This window comes from Heterocephalus glaber, unplaced genomic scaffold (genome assembly GCF_053883595.1).
Source record: "Heterocephalus glaber isolate CG9 unplaced genomic scaffold, H.glaber_assembly_v1.0 deba00000331, whole genome shotgun sequence".
Lineage (NCBI taxonomy): Eukaryota > Metazoa > Chordata > Mammalia > Rodentia > Bathyergidae > Heterocephalus > Heterocephalus glaber.
In genome coordinates, this window is record NW_028258142.1 from 9,906,209 (window position 1) to 9,922,661 (window position 16,453).

The 16,453-nt window shown below is 34.7% G+C and overlaps 1 long non-coding RNA gene across 2 annotated transcripts in view; it reads right to left on the reverse strand.

Moving 5' to 3' along the window:
• The window catches only part of LOC147830025 (uncharacterized), a 191,706-nt gene that overhangs the window by 140,271 nt on the left and 34,982 nt on the right, over positions 1-16,453 (reverse strand). Inside the window, exons 2-3 of one of the 2 annotated variants that reach the window (XR_015443108.1) lie at positions 11,540-11,659; positions 4,532-6,161 (exon numbers count right to left, since the gene is read on the reverse strand). This is a non-coding gene — a long non-coding RNA (uncharacterized LOC147830025). Of the gene's footprint in view, positions 1-4,531; positions 6,162-11,539; positions 11,660-16,453 lie in introns of those variants that run through there. The other variant, XR_015443107.1, reaches the window with a different exon arrangement.

Sequence of the window (16,453 nt, forward strand, 5' to 3'; positions counted from 1 at the left end):
AGGGGAAAGAGAGAGAAAGAGAGAGAAGGAGAGGGAGAGGGAGAGGGAGGGAGAGGGAGAGAGAAAGAGAGAGAGAGGAGAGAGAGAGGGGAGAGAGAGAGAGAATCAAAATGTCAGTGTTTGGCTTTCAAATAGTAATGTTTAAATGTGTCTGGTCTAAACATTTTAATTTAAAATTAGGCATTTGCAAGGCTGATAATAAAATATGAACCAACAATATGGTTTCTACAAATAGCAATTCAAATAGAATGTACTGTAGGCTCACAGAACAATATTATAGGAGTGCTGATCTTGGCCTTTGACCAAGGTATTACAAAGTCATCAGTGAACTTCAACACTTGATAAACCTTAGACCAGTGGGAGTGGAAATGACAAAAGAAAAAATAAACTGAATGTATTTGTATATTTCCAAAGTGATAATCTCACTTTTTCTTTGAAAATAATTATTAAAACTAGTATTAGACTATGACATAGATTATGAATGAATAAGCAAAATATTTACATAGTGTTCTTGGATTTTATAATTTATGTTATGTAGGAAATGAAGCACAGAAAAATTATAAATAAATCTACCTCTGCTTCATCTTTTTCAGAAGTGACCAATCCTGAATTTAACAGTAGTTTTATAAGCTTATGAATATCAATAAACAAAAAAATTCACTATATATTGATTGAGTTCTTCTAGCACTAAATCTACCAGAACTGGAGAGGAAATGTCGTGCCAAACTGAATTATTGCAGATGGAGTGTAAGAAAAAGTTTCCCAAAGGCATGATACCCACTAGAATTTAAATAACAGTAACAACAGCAATAATAATAACAATAGCATAGCCACAATAGTGAGAATAAAAAACAGGGCAAGAAATTTATAATTTTATTTAATTAATAAACCATAAAATTATATGCATAAAATATCTAGGGTTTCCTTTAGAAGAGTTTAGCAATAAAAGGAGTTCCAGAAAAAACATGATCAGCAAAATGTTTGTTGATTTGTGTTGCTATTTTGGGAGTAGGAGCCAAAAAAGTATATTATTTATGTCGCTTGCTTTCAAAAATTTCTGCATTACATTTTTTACAAAGGATAAAGACATCTGAAATTCTAGAGATATAGACTCAGTAGTAATAGTATTCACTCAGTTGCAGATGGAAAAAAAAGAGCATATTATAACTATTATAACCATTGGACCCTGAAAACCCCTTCGTTGTAGTAGTGGTAGGATTAGTTTTGATTGCTTGCTTGTTTTTATTTCCTTTATCATTATATTCAGCTGTGCCCACTCGTCAATGTCAAGCAACCATTCAAGTATACTTGTATATATTTTTACTTAAGTTCTATCAATATGTGTACTATTTTAGTCACATATTTTCAAACTTAGAATAGTGACATTTTATGTCTTAAGTTTTTTAGGTTCATGTGTATTCTCAGATCCTCATTGCTACATCCTAGTTGAAAACAGAATTCACACATTTCCATCATTCTCATCCACCTGCCCAGCAACAGAAATTGTTGGCCTTCTAGTTTCAGCATCACAAACAACATTGTAATGAATGTTCTCATGAATGTTAACTACCAAACTGTCAAAATGAGAGCTTGGAACATATAGGGCTCAGGTACATTAATTACACCAAGTAGTGCTATCATTCTGCAGAATGGGCTGGTTGTACCAGTGAGTGCAGAAAGCCACTGTACATGAGAGTTCTCACATTCCCAAGATTGCCAGTACTGGCAATGTTCAATTTTCTAATGATTTCAAATTTAATAGGTGTGAAATGGTTTCTCATTTTTCATTTGTATTTATTTATGTGACTACTGAGTGATATCTTTGTATGCTAATAATTTTTTAACCTCATCGCAGTCATTAGGGTTGTTCTTCCTATCACCACCAAAGAATATTTTTCTTCCTGTCACCACCAAAGAATGGGCCAGTATTGTTCTCCCTTCAGCAGTGCATATAATAGAATATTTCACTTCTGTCCTTTGTTTATATTTGTGACTGTTATTTGGACCAATGAAATATAAGGAGAAATAATGAGGGTCACAGGTAGGAATTTTAAGAGATGTTGCACATTTTGATATAGGCTGTTTTTTTCCTTCTGTTATAGAGACATCCTGCCAGATAATGTCATCTGGAGTCCAGTATCCTGGACAATGTGGAAATAGAGATACCACGTCACACCTTATTGACATACAGTGCTAGGCAAATATAAATCATTGTATGAGTAACCCTTCAGATTTTAAGAATTGCCTATTCCTGCAGCATAATTTAGATTATCTGGAGTGATACAATATTATCTGTCCTTTTCTTATTATTTGTGGTATCTTTTCTGGTTAATTTATACTGATTGCTTATTTGCTCTATTATGTTACTGTCAGTTTTGACATAGCACATATTTCCTTTCCTGTAACCTCTTTTTTAATGTAATGCAGAAGATCTTTATTTAATGGAAATTTATACATTTCTTTTCATCTATTTTTAATTCTTAAAACTTATTACGTATACTTTTCAAATTTTATTATTGTCTTTCTCTGTCTCTATGTCAGGAAGTAGAAATGGAATTTTTTTTCCCATTAAGTTTATTGGTACATTTTCGGTATAAAATACAGTTGCATACATCATTGGGATCCTGTACCTTTACATGAGTATCTTGGTTCTTATTTTTTTTCCCCTTCCCTTGCCCTCCCTTCACCCCCTCCATCCTTCCATATTTGCAAAGACTTTGTTTCCATTTTTTTCCTTTTCTCATATTTTTTCTTTTCCCTTTTTTCCTTTCCCCTACCCCTCCCACTTCCCCTGCTCCTTTAGACCTTTTCTTCCTGTTACACGATATCAATTATACATTTTTAAAATTACAATATCAAGATCTAGGACACATTACCACAGATTTTACAGAATTTAAAAGGATATAGAAAACATATTTCAAAAATCTGTTTTGAAATAAATATGACAACTTCTAAGAAGTACCTTGGAAGACAAATTAATGAAGCTAACTCTGGAGGAAATATAAAATTCGAATAGCACCTATTAAAGAAAGTATATTCCTAGCTTGAAAACCTACCTATATGAGAACAGCAGGCTCATATACATTTTAACTGATAAATTATATCAAACAATTAAAGCAGAAAAAAGAAGGAACACTTCTCCCCTCATTTTAGGAACCCAACATTGTGCTAATCCTAAAACTGGATAAACATAATAGAAGAAAAAGGTATGAACATAGATAGAAATTTGTTTAACAAAACAAACTATTAGAAGTCAGATCTGGCAGTATGTAGAAAGTGGTTTTGTTATAGGGATGGCAGTGTTGGTTCAGCATTGGAAGATCCACCCTCAAAAGTCATCATTTTAAGAGAGGAAAGGAAAAAGCCATATGATCGTATAACTAATTGGAGAAAAAGTATTGGACTAAATTCTACAGCTGTTCATGGTAAAAGCTATTAGGAGACTAGAAGTAGAACAGAACCTTCTCAACAGATTAAAGACATGTACTCCATACTTCCAGCAAGAACACCTTATATGAATGGAGAAGATACAATGGTTTCTCCTTAAGGTGGGGAACAAGGGCAGATATGCTTACTCTTTATCTGTCCATTAAACTTTGAAACCTACAGCCCACCGAAATAGTCAGGCAATAAAATGACATAATTAGGATAGGATTGGCAAGATAGAAGCAAAATCTTTATATGTAGATGAAATAATCATCAACAGAGAAAATACTAAGAAATCTCTAGGAGCCCCTAGAACTTGTATTTGAATTTAGCAGGATTAGAAAACACAAGGTATATATAAAAATTCAGGTCTGTGTATTCTTGCTATAAATGAAGAATTGGATATTGAAATTTAAAAGTTATGTAGAAGTGCACAGGACCTAGAAAAGTTAAAAAAAAAAAGTGTCGGAAGACGTTTTGTACCTAATTTTAAGACTTCTTCTAAAGCTACAGTAATCAAGGCAGTGTTGGTATAAGGAAAGACATATAGATCATTGGAGTAAAACAGAGAATCTAGAAATAGAACCACACATATGTAGTCCACTGAGTTTTGAAAGATTATTTAACATTAGCATTTTATAGAATATAAACTCAATTCAAGAGCCGAGGAAGAGGTAGTGTTTTCAGCAAATGGCACTAGAACACCTGGCATCTGTATATAAAAAATTAACCTCAACCCTTTATTTCCATACATGAAAATAACTTGAAGGTATCTATGAACCTAAATAAGAAAGCCTAAAAGTATAAAACTTTAAGGAGAAATTATAAGGGAAAAATGTTTATGAATTCAGGGTAGGCAAGAACTACCTAGGATACAAAAGACATGATGTATAAAAGAAAAAAATTGATAAATGAGATTCCATGAAAATTTAGAACTTTAAATGACATCATTAAAATGAAAAGTAGTCCTTAATCAGACCATATTTACAATGAATATAACCAATGACCAGAATATATAAAGAATTCTTAGAGTTCATTAATAGACAACCCAATTAAAAAATAGACATAAGAAGATAATAAATAAACAATATAGCACAAGGAAAGGTATGCAACTCTAGAATCAGAAAAATACTAATAAGTATAATAACAAGATTGAATTATACACTCATTAGGGAGATGAAGTTAAAAGTTTTAAAAGCCTTGTCATGACTTGCTTTTTTGTTGGATTCTCCCCCTTTGCGTTTAATTTGTCACGGCCAATAGATTCATTCTGCTGGGTTTCCTGGGGTTGTGATCCTCATTGTCTTTTCCTACGATATTGTCTAAAATTTTTTGGAGTGCTGGTTTGATATTCATGAAGTTCCTGAGGTGCTCTTTATCATGAAAGTTTCTTATTTCTCCATCAATTTTGAAAGATAGTTTTGCAGGTTACATCAATCTGGGTTGGAGGCTGTTTTCCTTTAGGGCTAGAAATACGTCACTCCAAGCTCTTCTTGCCTTGAGGGTTTGCATTGAGAAGTCTGCTTTGATTCTGATGGACTTTCCTTTGTATGTGATTTGATTCTTTTCTCTCACTGCTTGTAGAATTTTGTTCTTCTGCTGGATTTCTGAAATCCTAACTACTATATGCCTATGTGTAGATTTTTTTTGATCAAGTCTAGTTGGAGTCCTATATGCCTCACTTATCTGAATGTCAACTTCTTTTCCCCTGCTTGGGAGGTTTTCCGCCATCACTTCTGTGAGCAGTTTTTTTTAATGTCATCTGCACTCTCTCCTGTTTCTTCATTGACTCTAATCAGTCTTATGCTACTGTTCTTTGCATCATCTAGCAGCTGCTGGATTGATTTGTGTTCCTTTCCAATTTTAAAGCAATTTTTCTTTTCCTGGTCACTAATTGCAATCTTTTCTTCTATATCTGAAATTCTATCCTCACATTCATTCTGCTGCGCAGACTTTCGATGGAGTTTTTAATCTGGAAATCTGTTCGCATCTGTTTTATGGATTCCATTTGTTTCCTATGTTGGGATTCCATCATGTTCCTCAGATCCTCTATTTTTTTTCATCTGTGTCCTCTCTAGATTTATTAATCATGTCTTGCACCATGAGGAAAATATTTGCTGTTATCTGAGTAATTATTTCTGATTTCATTTTTCCCAGATCCTCTTTTGTTGCCAGTTCAGAAAGTCCAGGTGGTTGAGTATCAGGTTGTTCCATCTCGTTTCCCTTTGAGGTTGCTGTAGGTGATCCAGAAGTCTTTTTTTGAGGCTTGTTTACATGTCTTCTCATTTCCCCGGGGGGGAGGGGTGCTTCTGGTGTCCATGGGGCTCACCTTCTCAGCCCTAGGAGCTTGGGATGGCGGCAGGGGACCTCCTTAATAACAGTCTTTTCATCCTCACTTATTATATTCCATTCTCAGTCATTGATGTGAAGATTGCAGCAACAAGGCCCTGAAGTTTCTTCTTCCTGGAGGCCACTGAGGTTGCTGGAAAGTCATGGAGGAGTTATAGAGAACCAGCTCTGGAATCAAACTTCATGGGTCTGCACCCTGGCTGTAACACTTACCAGTTGAGTGACCTTGGGCCTGCTATGTAATGTCTCTGTGCTTCAGTTACCCTTCCCAGGCCGGGAGACTATCGTACTCTTCCTCAGCAGATCTCCCCACCGTCTGCCTCTCCTTCAGCAGTGCTGTCGGTCCCGAATTCTCGGTGGGCCAGGATTGCTCTCTACCACCGCGGCTGCCCAGGGTGCCAGAAATGGAATAATTAAAGCAATTGTCCTCAGAGGTATTCGCATGCTTTCCAGGGTCTAAGCCTCTCAATTAACTACTATTTCTTAGTCAATTATTTTCCTTTTCATTAAAATTTAGTTAGCCTCATTTGTTTCAAATATATGGGACCAGTACATATTCACTATTTTGATATTAATTTTAAATTTATTTTATTACAGCCTTAAAATACTCTTATGTTAATTACTTGACAACAATGGAATCCATTGAATCACTAATATAATGCTAATCACTTAGAGTACAAGGTATCCCTCTCATCACTAATATTAAGCATTGTATTCAGAGCCTACTAATGGGCAAAACCAAAAGGAAAATAAAGCATCAAAACTAGAAAGAAGAAAATAAAATCATCATTATTCTCAGATGTCGACAAACTATGTGTTCCAAAGGAAAGTGTAAAAATATTTTACTAGAAATACTAAGGGAATATATAGCAATGTCCAAGAAGGCAAAGCATGCATGCAAAGATCAGTTTTATATCTATGCAGAAGACATGAAAATTGTAAATACATTTGTAAAGAATTAATCACCAGGACCAGGGATTTATCTCAACGGTGCCTGCCTCACAAGCACAAGGTCCTGAGTTTAATCTTGGGTAGTGAAAAAAAAAAAAAAAAAACAGAGAGAGAGAATTAATCACCATTTGTGGCTATCACAAAATACCTAATGTATCAAAATACCTAGTGTAAAATACATTAATTCAGCTCACAGCTTTGGAAGTTGTGGAACACAGTAACTATTGGCTCAGTCCTGGTGAGGCCCTTCCAAGAGCATCATGTGACAGCACAGGAAAATGGTGTGAGTGTGTGCAGGAGCAAGTCATCACCTCTCAAACAGGAAGTATAGGGAGACAAAGAAGATCTGGGATCAAGCTTTTTCCAAGAACTAATTAAAGTTAACTGCAAAATACCTTAATTCCTTTCTAAGGCACAATCTAGTGAAAAAAGGACCACCAGGCCTTATATTTTAAAGGTTCCACCACCTCAGCCCTGACACACTGAGGACTGAAGGTCCAACACATGGACCCTTAAGGAACAAACCATCTTTAAATCAAGGTATCAATCATATACTCCTAGTAATAAATTCAATAAAATATATATAAACCTTCTTTAGTGGAAACTAGAGAATATTTTTATATGGAATGAAACTGAAGAAATAAATTGAAATATGCCACAAAATAAAATTCTAAATATTAAGTTGCTAAATTATTTTAGAAGTTTCCATAGGTTGTATGTTACCAGATTAAATTCCTGATCCTTCAAAATAGAAATTAAAAAGCTGCTTCTATAATCGATTTCAAAATATGAAAGAACTATAATGACAAAGATAGCTTTGAAGAAGAAAATTAGGCATATTGTACTATCCGATTTTAGGACTTACTGTATGTTACTGTGATTCAGACCTTCTAGTATTAAAATGTCAATTTGCAAGCCAATCAATAAAAAAATAATAGATTTCAAAGTAGACCAACACATATGTAGCTCACTGACTTTCAGAGTAATCACCAATATAATGTAATACAGGAATGAAGTTTTTGAATAAGTTGTGTTGGGAAAACTAGATATCTGTATAGAAAAAGAATTTAAAATGAATCCTATTTCATACCAGGGAATAATTAATTTGAGATGGATTACATACCTAACCATCAAAATTAAAACTCCAAAATATCCAGAAAAACTATAGACAATTAATTTTGGGATAGGAAAATATTTTTTAGTTCAGACACAGAAAACACCAGTAAACAAAACATGAATAAAATAAACATCAAATATTTAAATAATTTATTTTTTAAAACATCATTGAGAAAATGAAAAGCCAAAATAAAAAACCGGTAGAAACATATGTGGAAAACATTAAAAACTTAAATTTAGAAAAGGAAAACAAACAAGTCAGTTTTTAAAAATATATAAAATATATTAGCAATTCAAAAGATGGACATATATATTTTACCAATAAACATATGAAATGGTGTTTATAATGTAGTTATCAGAAAACTGAAAAGGAAAAATTATAACATATTGTCTCACATCCAAAATATTGACTTTGAAGACTTTTATTATCCAATGTTGGAAAAAGTGTTAAACAATTGGAACTCATATATATATATATATCTAGTATATATAATAATATATAATAACATATATATAGTAACTATATATAATGTAATGAATGTATTACTACAGCTATCTTAGAAAACTTTTTGAAAGTTTCTTTTACAATTTATATAGTATAGGCCCAGGGATTTAGCTGAATTGTTCTGGTACCTGCCTTGCAAGAGCAAGGTCTTGAGTTCGATCCCCAGTACCAAAAACAAAAAGCAAAACAAAAAACCAAGAAACAAAAAAAAATTTATGTAGTATATGTGTTGCCAAAGCGAGGACTACAATTTATATATTTTATCATGTACTATGACCCAGAAATTCTACTCCTAAATTTCTCTTAGAAATTAAGAATATCTAAAAAAATTATCACCAAATGATATTCATTGATGTCTTACTTATATTATTCATAATCAGAAGATTGGAAAGGAGAAAATGTTGTTCTTAATACATGCTTTGCAACATACAATGATTACATTCATCCTGGAGAGTTGGTAAATGTACATAATGCATCTCATTTCTTTTTTTTTTTCAATCCCTTTCCCCTTCTCGGTTTCCCCAGGTTCTCCATCCTTCAGTCTCCCCTTATCTCCCTGTGGTCTATACAATAGAATACTACTCAGTGGTAAAAATAAACTCTGTCACTTTTGACAAAATGAATGAATTTCACATTATGCTGAGTAAACAAGACTGGACAGAAAAAGGTTTATACTTTATAATCCTATGTATGGTAAGTGTATGAATAAGTAAAACTCAGTGGTATTAAAAATGGTTATCTTGTGAGGCAGGAGGTTTGATTTGAACTGGGTATAAGGGAAACGCATGTGAAAATCTGTCCTGTTTCTCAGGACAATCTGTACATTTAACAATATTTACATTTTACCTCAAATTTACAAACATATGTTATTCAGTTAACACCTTTATTGTCATCTTAATCTGTCCTCTGCCCAAGCTGCAACTAACCACTACCCTGCCCTCTTCAAATGCTATCTCAAGGGAGTCTACTCTCTGCAGGAATTTTAATATCATTATGATTGCTTTTTTATTCCAGAATTTCATTCTGGATTTATAGTTTCTCCAGTATTAATTTTGAGAGATCATTCTACCATACAAAAAACTATGCTTACTAGATATTATTTGTTCACAATGAGCACAGCAAACAATTACAATTGTAAGATTTAACTTTTCCAAGAGCTTATGTTCATAAATATAAATTTAAAGCTAAAATTGTCACTATAGAGTCTGGGCATTTCCAATTCATCTTGCTAGATTTCAAAACAGTGGAAGATAAATTAAAAACATTGATTTTATGGTGAACATGTATTATCAGTTATATATCACAAGGCAGAGATCGGCATTATTCATAATCATATCCAGGATCCTAATTTTACCCTCCTATAATATTGCAAAAGTATAAAAAGAAACTGTAAATCCACTCTTTTCTCTGGGAAGCTTGGTTAGAGTTACATATGTGGAAAAGTAGTGTGAGAAGATTTTCTATTGGTTTTACTATTTGAAGGAAGGGACCATTTTATTCATGAGAAAGAGAAAGTTCATAAAGATGTAAATTAAAGAGAAAAAGTCAGGGAGATCAAAAAATAAAAGGAAAGAGAATTAAACCAAATCTTTTAAGATGGAATTAGATGTGGGTCATAAAGACAAAAGCAAATTCACATTGGCAGGGTGGCTACTTACTTCTCATATTCTTGGGAATATAGTTATGGTTCAGCAATTTTCTCCAGGAATTTCATAGTAGAAAATATTTAATCAAAATCTTATGAGCCTTTGAAAAATGTGAGAATTTATGAGGGTGCACAAAGATTACATTTGTTTCAAAGTAACCCACTGTTTTCCATTTTACGTTAAGTTCCATTCTGTATAATCATTGTCTTAAAGAAAAAAAGAAGAGAATTGAGGGGAAAAAATGTAAATAGAGCTTTCGTAAATGGGGAAGGGAAAAAGGGTTAGAGGAAAGGGAGGGAAGAGAATATAAAGATAAGAATGAAGATTTGCTATGTACATGTGTAAATCCTCCACGATAAAGGTGATCATTATTTACTACAAACATGTATTAATAAAAATAAATAAAAAATTTTTAAAGCCTATGAAATATTACGGATGAGAGGACTCATACAAAGAAAGGTTTCATGTTTTATTGAAAACAGAAAACTCAAATTTTCCCACTCGAATCTCTTCCCCAAGTCACACAATGAAGTAAGAAAAAAGGAAGTATGTTTAATCAGTTTTTTATTGTATTTTGACACTCAAGAAGAAAGGTGTAGAGGAGGATTATATATCAGACATAATGCATGTTTTGTTTGCTTTTGTTTTTTATACATTTGATTTTATTGAAAACAAAATATAAATTTGAGGATATGCTCACTATTAAATATAATATATATTTTACCGTACAAAGTCCAATCTACTTTTATCTTTGAAATAATATTTATTTTCATTCATATTATTTGTGCTGTTGACTTATAATCAACTATTTTCTTCTGAAAAAAATTAAAATTGTTAGACAAAACTAGTACAGAGAATTTCTATATTCTCCTCACCCAATTTCAGTTATTTGTAGTGTTACAGTTTGTGGAGGTGTCCTCCCAAAGCCTCATGCAGTCCTAGGTGGGGCTTTTTCTGATGTGGCTGGATCTAGAGTGTGTGACACTGCAATTGATTCATATTGCATGCTAGGCTCAAGGGCACTAGGGTTAAGGGTGTGAGTGCTATCTGTCCTCAGTAGTGTGAATAAGATAAAAGGGCCAGAAAGACACTGTCAAAGGCCTTGTTGCTTTGCTACCCTCTGCCGGCCATGAACTGTTGCCCCTCTGCCAAGCCACCCTGCCTTGGAGCCATACAATTATAGACTGAAACCTCTGTAAATCTTTCCTCCTTTAACTTCAGATGTTAGGTATTTTGTCTAAGCAATGAGAGAAAAGTAAATAAGATGCCTAGTTACCAGCTGACAGTGAATTTGTAAACACTAAGCCAGCCTGAATACATATTTTTAACTAACCTTCATGCTGAAGAATGGTGATCCCTAGAGCAGTGTCCCTCCATCTCCCCTGGTGATAGAGCTTTCACATTTCTACCTTTAAGCCCTTCACCAGCTAACCAAGCCATTTGCTATTTGAGGAAAACTATTTTCAGGCTGCCTTTGTCCCCAAGTGATGTGATGTAGATGACCTGCTGAAAGGACTTCTATTCACCACAGACAGGTCAGCCTTACCTGGGGAATGTGATGTAATAACGTTCACTTCTGCCTAGTTCCAGCATCACATTCTGATTTGTTTCTCATCAAGGCTCCATTCTCTTCCTCAACCAGTGGGTTATGGGAAACCCCGCAGGCCTAGGTATGAAGAAAACAGCAAAGAGGTTAGTATAGGAGTCTGGTACTTATTTCTTTAATTTAGTTATCTCTTTGGAAACTACTTAATTTAGTTCCAAATATGCATTTCCTTCACTTAATAGATTGTTCATCACCTATTCTTATGCTTTATCATTCTAATAATATCTAACCCATGTGTCAGGAAATCCAGACTGCATGGACTCTGTTGAATGTTCCATTGTTAGTTGTTCAGGCTCTACTTGTTACCACACACTAAGATGTTACTCAAATGGAAAGTTATTCAGTACCATAGAGAATAGAGCTTTAATTAAGAGATAGTGATGTCTGTGCTACAGTTCACATATTGAGGAAGTTTACTGATATCCCCACACCCACCATCTTGCCTCTTGATCACGTAATCCATTCCCAGTGCACCTTGAACCACAGCTTGAACTTAATACTCCCTCTTGCTCAAGGCCCCATGTAATACATGGCAGCATCTGTTAATCCAATAAAAGTGTCACAGAAGAAAAATTTTTAACAAAGAAAGAGACTTTGTATTAGCACCGTGACAGGCAACACATTGCATATAAATGGGTCCCTTGAGTGTACAACCCCAGCCAAGCTGTCACTAAATAAATCAGTAGAGTGAAATCTATTATTGCATACAAGTATAGAAATAGGATTACCCTGAACTTCAAACAGAAGACTGCAAATCACTTAACAATGAAACTAAATAAAAACATTATCCATTTATGTTTTTAAAAGTACCATTTCTTCAGGAGCAAAGCTTCAAAAATGTTAAAGTATACACGCAATTGGCTTTGTAATGTGGAGTGGGGAGTTCTTTATTCCCCATGTCAGCCTAGCCTTTCCTGGTTTTCAAAGCTTAATTTGAATGTGCCATGTTTTTGACTTTTAGGATACCCACATTTGAAGACATTCTCTTTTTATTGTTTTTAATTCATTAAACATATCAGCATACAATTTAGCTAACTTTTATCATTCACAAGTCTTAAAACCAAAGATTTTTCCTACCTAAGATTCAAACTTGGTTAAAGAATGAAGAAAACAAACACAAAAAATCTCACAACAACTAATTGAGTGGAGCCAATTGTCAATTTAGAAAAATATTCTTACACTCCTTTAAAACTAAACTTGGGTGAAATCAATGCTTAACCAATCGGCTAAATAATTTACCCAGTTAGCAAAAATAACACAGCTCGTTTATACACTCACTCTTTTGTGCATGGTAAATATTACAAGATTAATTTTACATTTGATAAAGCAGATCTGAAAAACAATTTTCAAGCAAGTGTGCCTACCTCTCAGCACCAATTTAACATCTGAGAAATAAACATAGACCTATTCCCAATTATGTTTATCTATTGCAAAGGTGCACAGTGAAGCTGTTAAATTGTCTGTTAGCTCAATCTTCTTCCTGCCCATGAGGTGAACAGTCTCGACAATAGGACCATTCCTGCCAGCTTGCTTCCCACTGTGCTGAGGATGACCATGATAATTCTGACATAGTTACACAAAATTCAAAATTGTGACTTTGAAACTAAAAATCCTGAACTCATGGTTTTCATATGCCTTTGAATATGACTTGCAATTTCCTTAACTTTGTATATGTGTAAAATTTCTAATGGTAGCTCTAAGTATGCCCAGTGGGTTGCTGGTAGCTGTAAAAGTGATATATCTGGCATTTGGCAGGGTTGCAATCAACTGATCTCAGTGTGGGGAAAAAAAATCTCGTCCTTATATTCATTCCAAAATGGAAGACTAGAAGAGTGACATCCTCATCAGAGCTCCAGTATCACCTGAGACTTAAGGTTCTCACTGATCATGGATGATAATGAACACTTGCCACAGATATGTTGTAATTTTTCTTACAGGTAATGATGTGTTGTGATCCATGGTGGCTGCCAGAGAGTCCATTCTGGTCCCTCTCACATTGTTTTTGAGTACTAAGAAACTCTAGCTCTGGAGAAGTTAAAGAGAGGACTTCAAGGCTTTTTGCCTGAGGCACTGTTATCAAGGAAGTTTCATTATGCTTACAGCTTGTTCTTCCTTGTTGCAGTTATTAGAAAGGTGTGCTGGATGGTGACATCATAAAGCATAATAGCTATATTATTCATGTGGATCCAAATTGTTACTATATTAGTCACCTTCCTGTCACTGGAACAAAATACCTGACACTTGCAACTTAGAGAAGAGGTTTATTTGACTCACAATTTCAGAGGGTTCAGTCCATACTTGGCTTTCTCTAAGGCAGAAAGTGTACCATGCAAGGGAGTGGTAGGAGAAAGCTACTTACCATATAGCAGCCAGAAAGCAGAAACAGAGAGAGAGAGAGAGAGAGAGAGAGAGAGAGAGAGAGAGAGAGAGAGAGAAACAAAAATACACCTTTCTAGGTCATACTCCCATTAAACCACCTCCAACAGGCCCATACCTCCTAACAGGATATTTGGCTACATACTTACAATGAATTAATCCATTGATGAATAATAGCACTCCCATAATCCAATCACTTCCCCAAAGTGTAACTTCTGAACATATGAGACTTTTGAGGGATATTTCTGATCAAAACCATAAAAGCCACTGAAACATCTTTCCTTTTTATCTTTGTCTGCCTTGATGGCAGATTCCAGTCTTTATATCTATGGAAATTTTATATATAGAGAAAAATATATATGTCTTCTAGGATATGAGAAAAAGTTAGAAAGTAGAAACATTAACATATTGCATTGCTTGTAAGGTTCAAGATTCATGTAGTCTTCCTCCAATAGCAATACTTGGAGTGGAGTCAGAAGTATTTTCTTTGCCAAAAGAGCTGCTACATAGTACAGACATCTGAACTTGCAATGGTTTGACTTAATAATTAATGATTTATAGTACAGACATTCCCAATTTACAATGGCATGCAGATTTTATGCATTCTATAGACATCATATTTCCATTTGTGTGTGTGTGTGTGTTTATGTATGTCATGCTGGGTATTAGATACGGGCCCTTGTATAGATGAGACGTGGACTCTATTATTGAGCTATAGCCCCAGATCTTATTTCCAATTTTAAAATGTGATCTATTCCCAGGCTAGGACCACTGACATATGGTACAATAATCCCTCAAAATGCTTTCCAGCAGCAATATATCCCATAGCTCCTAGCAAGCAATGTGATAATGAAGGTAAACAACTAATAGTTTACAGTGTTGTTAAGATATGATGTTCAGTTCAGTGCATGGTTAGATGTGGATCTAATTTTAATTTTTGGCACTTGGAAAGCTAGGTTTCCCAGCACCATTTATTAAAGAGACTATCTTCCAGTGAGGATGTTTAGCCCCTTTGTGAAAGATAAGGTGGTTGAGTATGTTTGGAGTTGTTTCTGAATCTTCTATTGATCCTTGGGTCTGGTTTTCTTTTCCAGTATCATGCTGTTCTTATCATGGTAGCTTTGTAATATAACCTCAAATTGGGGATTGTGATTCTCCCTGCCTTGCCCTTGTTGCCCAGAATTGCTTTTGCTATGTGAGGTCTCTTCTGGTTCTGTGAGGTATACTGTTGGTATTTTGACTGCAATTGCATTAAATCTGTATAACAGTTTTAGAAGTATGGTCATTTTGACTATATTGGTTCTACTTAAGAACAGGGGATATCTATTTTCTAATATCCTCTTTGATCTCCTTCTTGGAAACAGCCCAAATGCCCATTATCAGATGACTGGACAAAGAAAATGTGATATTTGTATACAATGGAGTAATACTTTGCCATAAAGAAGGATAAACTTAAGTCATTTTTAGGTAAATGGATGCACCTAAAGACCATAATTTTAAGTGAAATAAATCAGACACATAAATTTAAATAGCATATTGTTTCTCTTGTGTGAGAAACCTAAAGAGTAAATGAGCAAAATGGAGGCTATTGGGAAATAGGAAGAACATGTTCAAATGGGAAGGAAAACAAGGGAGGAGGGAGGGGAAAGGGAAAGAGGATGAAAGGATTAAGAAAGAGAATGGAAGGGAAAAAACAGAAACAAAGCTTTTGCAAATGGGGAGGGCAAGAAAGGATGAAAGGAGTGGAGGGGATTGGGGAAAAAAGATTTAAGATACATTATGTATACATAAGATTCTCTACGATGAATGTGATAATTATGTATGGCAAATGTGTACTAATAAAAAGATGATATTCATTAAGTTTTATGTATTAATGGATTTTAAATACACTGTAAGTAACATATAATCCATATCTATATTTTTGTGGCAGCTGACAAGTTACCAAGTTCCAAGAACCACTGTTAGAATCATTTTTTTGCAAGAAGGTGGTGGAAAAACTGCCTATTCTGTAAGCAGATCCACCACCACTTTTCATCAGAAACAATGAGGATACTTCATGAATGAAGTGGTTTCTGCGACCTAAGGACCGCAAGGAAACTCTTCAAGTGCAAAGGTCAGGGACAGAGGGTATCGTGGAGCACAGACTGGAAGAGGAGAAGACTGGCTCAAGTTCACCTGAGATACAGGAACAAGGTGGATTCTCCTGGGGTTCCCAGGTCAGAAGAGAACCAGTAGCCACATTACCAGTCAAATAACCCCTTGGATTCTGGGAAAGCTGGCAGAAGGCAGATTCAGCAGCTCTGTTTTCTGGTTGAATTATCCTGGAATCCTGTACCTGATTTTCTTCCATCCAAGATCCATCAATTGACCCCAGAGAATGGCCTATGACCCAGACACTCAGCAGAGGTCTCCTGGGTTCCTTAGATCACAATGTGTGTTCTCTAGGCTCCATAGATTTCCTGAGCCTTGGTTTGGTCC